Source organism: Euwallacea fornicatus, chromosome 26 (assembly GCF_040115645.1).
Source record: "Euwallacea fornicatus isolate EFF26 chromosome 26, ASM4011564v1, whole genome shotgun sequence".
NCBI lineage: Eukaryota > Metazoa > Arthropoda > Insecta > Coleoptera > Curculionidae > Euwallacea > Euwallacea fornicatus.
Genome location: NC_089566.1, coordinates 40,161 through 44,147, shown reverse-complemented (window position 1 = coordinate 44,147; position 3,987 = coordinate 40,161). Strand labels below are relative to the sequence as shown.

Sequence of the window (3,987 nt, the reverse complement as noted above, 5' to 3'; positions counted from 1 at the left end):
TACATAGAGGACAGTACCGCTGTGTGCGGCAGGTCGCGGCCTTGTGGCCTCCCTGCGCGCACCTCGCGCACAGTCGCGAGCGGTCCTCTCCCCTACATTCGCTCGCCCTGTGACCCCTTTCCCAGCATCTGAAGCAGCGATCGGTTTCCTGCCGCTCCTTCAGACGACACCTGGAGATGCCCACCTGCACCTCGGTGACCCTTCCTACCCGTCTGACCGCCTCGCCCTCCACCAGAAGCGTGGCGAATTGGCAGCTTCCGAAACTTGGACGGAGACTGAGCAGCCTAAGCCACCCTTTCTCCACTCCAGCCGCGGTTGCCACAGCCCCCACCACTTCCTCCCCGATGGCGACTGTGTCCAGGCCGTGCACTTGGAAGGCCGCCGACCTCCCTGTACCCCCTCTCACCCTGTTCTGACCCAGCTCCTTGGCTAGCAACTCCGGCAGTTGCCCGCCCCTTCCTCCTTTCGGCACCGTCAGTAGCATCTGCCCCTTCTTCGTCTCCCTGACGGTGCTGATCTTCACTTGTTGGCCGCCCTTGGCAACCACTTGCCTCACCTTCTTGAGGTCATCTAAGTAGGAGGTGCCTTCCTCCCTCGCCACGAAGATCACCCCTTCCTCTTCCCTCTTTCCCGCTCCTTGCGCCTTCTCCTTTTCTTCCTGCAAATAGAAGCAGATTTTAAAGCCACTTCCCTCTGCAGCAAGCTCCCCCAGCTTTCTTAGTTTCCTGGGATCAGATACCGGAACCTGGGGGACGACCACCCTCGTCCTTCCCTCCCTCTGGGCAGTTCTCACGAGCTCCTTCAGCGCTCCGAAGACCGCTTCCGGACCCATGTCCCCACCCATTTGGCAGAAAAAGACGAAGCGCTGGAGCGTCTCCGTCCTCCCCCCCTTACGCAACCGGCAGGTCTGCGCAAGGAAGGGGGTCGTCCCCGCCTCGTGCTCGCCCCCCCAGTTCAGCCAGCTCGGGGAGCCCGGCCAGCACTCGCTTCTTAAGCGGACTGCTCTCCTCCCCCACTATCACCCCTAAGTCGCTCCGGTACCCCTCCGACATGGGGTCCCCGTACGACACCTCCGTCTGTTGAAACAGACCCGCCTCCCACCTCTCCCTAAGAGCCTCCATCACCTCTCCGGAAGCGACGAGACTGTGAATCCTTTCCCGCTGCTCCTCCGTACGTCTTTCCTCCGCCGTGTCTGTTTGAGTGGCACAAGTGGCTGTCTCCAGCCCTCCCTTACACTCCCCTTGGACTCTCTCCAGCTGCTTCCGCAGCCCCCTTACGTCTTCGAGGAGCTTCTCCCTCTCCCTTTCCCGTTCCTCATCCCTCTTCTCCCTACGTTTAACCGTACGCAGGGCACACTTGACCGCCATTACAGCGTCCAAGAGCTCCTGCTTCGGTTTCCTTAGGCTCCTAATGACCCGGTCCAGGTCCTCTACCTTCTCCTCCAAGGCCCTACGATCGGCCATGGGAGAGAAGCTCTCCTCTGCCCTCCCCCGTTTTCCCCCTTGGGGGGTGCTCGCGAGATAGGGCACCTTTTCCTGGAAGGCGTCGGAGAGCTCCTCACCCATCGCCCCCTCATCCCCCTCACTCACCCGTTTCGTCATCTTAGGCGGCGTCCGCAGGAGTTTCTCACTCCTCGCGAACCCACCTCTCTCTGCTACGTTCTTCGTCTGAGCGGACGTCTTTCGACATCCGAAGTGGCTTTGGCCCTCCCCAGAATGCTCTGGGCCAGCGTTGGTCACCGGGGCTTTCACCCGGTCGGAACCAACGACAGGACTATTACCCGCCTGGGGTAACTTGTTTTCTAAGTCACTCATTTTCATAATTCTCATTTCGTTTCCATTTCCTTTCATCTCATCCATCCAGGTTAATCTTTGGGTAAGTACAGGATATTAGGATGTGTTCTTTCCGGATGCTGGATAATTTCAAGGACACTCCATGGAGTCGGAATCATCAAGGATAGGGTGATTGGACAAATTGCACTTGGGACTCGGTACAATTCCAGCTTAGGTATCCGTAGGCTCGTCACACCTATGTTCACTGGATGAAGGTGAACCCTAACGGGACCGCTAGGAACTGGACCCCCACCAGCCATGCATCCCTTCGGCGCGCATCCCACCTTAGGATTTGGGAGGTATTTATAGTGGCCTCACCACCCGACCCCGAAGGATCCCCTCTCACCCGACTCACCCCAGTAGGAACAGTATTTCTACCATTCCACCAGTTAGAGCAGATGTTTACGGTTTGGTCTTTGGATAGAACAAATAGGGATTCTCCGAAGAGCGTAAGTTTAAAAGGATAATAAGTAAGTGGGAGGAAACTGCACTTTGGTAGGTAAGTACAATTTCAGCTGAAATTCCGCAGACTCGCCACGTCTGTCTTCACAGGGTGAATCTTCACGGTGGTCGCTCGGAGCTGGACTTCCCTCTAGCCTTGCACCCCTTCGGCACGCACGACACCTTGGGAATTGGGAGGTAGTTATAGTGGCCTCACCACTCGATCTCCTAGGAGTTCCCCACTCTTCCAATTTGCCCCGTCAAGACAACATTTCTGCCATCTTACCAGGACAAACCCGAAGTTTACGGTATGATGAGCAGGTCCACGGCAGAAGTTTTCGTTCCGGACTTGCAGTTTTTACATTGCAGCCATCACTTATCACACCCACTAACCAAAGCCCCGCAAAGAGCCTTGGCCGTTCCCCTATTCGCCACCCAGTGGACGCGCCTGATAGGTTGCTCAACCCACAGGAACTTTTTCTCATCTGAGAAAATCACATTGTACCATTTATAAGACCAGCTCATATGTACCTTTGCAAATTCTAATCGGGCTACAATATGCCTTTTCTTTAGAGCAGGTTTTCTTTTTAATTTACAAAGTTTGATGTATGGAACATTTTGTATAACTCGTCTAATAGTGGAAATTGATGCTTGTGTACCAACTTCTTCTTTTAATTTTTTTAGGAAAATTTGTCTATTGGAAACCTTGCGTAAAATTAATCTTCTCTCCTTCTCTGTTGTAGCTTTTGTAATTTCTTCCATAATTTTAGGAATTTTTAAAGAAATTATTGATTACCTTTCCACTTCTTTTAATTCTTCTTCCAATTTCTCGATTGGAAAATCCTTCTTCTCTAAGAATTTTTATTTTACCAATCTCTTCAGAATTTAATGAAGATCCGCGTCCCATATTACATAGTAATACTAATTATTTTCTTTAACTATTAAAGATATGCTCATAAAAATATTTCTCACTGTACTATTCTTTCCTAACTCGCCATAAACATTTTAAAAATAAGACTAAACCGTTGAGGCTATTCAAGTGATAAACCCCATATTGACGAAAACATTTTTTTTAGGAAATTAAAGGAATTTAGTAAACAAATATTATACGTTTATCTTTTTGCGAACTTAACTGTTCGATAAACAATAATATTCCAAAGGAATTTTGTTTCTGATTTTAATTTACATTTATTTTGATTCGAGTCTATTCAAGTGAACAGCACTGTATGTAATAGCCCGATAATCGCTGTGATATTCTCCTTCTATAATACATCGACTCTCCAGTTTTTAATGTAAGATATAGTGTTGGTTTTTGTTAGGCTAATGTCGATAACTGAGTTACCATTTGAATTGCAAAAAGTTGGAGTATCATTATTGATAGGTATTAGATCATTTGTTGCTAACCATTCTTCCAAGATGTTACATCTATTATTGATTATTAGGGAACCGCATGACATTGATGTAGCGTTGAAATCTCCCCTGATAATTATAGTTGTGTCAGGACCAACGGTAATTGTTCATAATCCTATATATTGGTGGACTTGGCTAATTCCCACCTCTTCTATGTTATATGCATGGGTCGTCAAACTTTATCTGGTTTATGAGACTTGAGGGCTGTATGGACGCCACCGCGAAGGAACTGTAGGCAGATTTCGCACATAGCTCCAGGACGTGAGAAATCCTTGTTACATTGGCCAGGCCTTACGAAAATCAC

The 3,987-nt window shown here is 49.5% G+C and overlaps 1 long non-coding RNA gene across 1 annotated transcript; it reads left to right on the top strand.

Annotated features, from left to right (window-relative positions):
• The first annotated feature begins 1,920 nt into the window (after positions 1-1,920).
• Positions 1,921-3,072, top strand: LOC136347039 (uncharacterized). Its single transcript, XR_010733416.1, has 2 exons — positions 1,921-2,581; positions 2,643-3,072. It is a non-coding gene; the product is annotated as an uncharacterized lncRNA (long non-coding RNA).
• Positions 3,073-3,987: the final 915 nt, after the last annotated feature.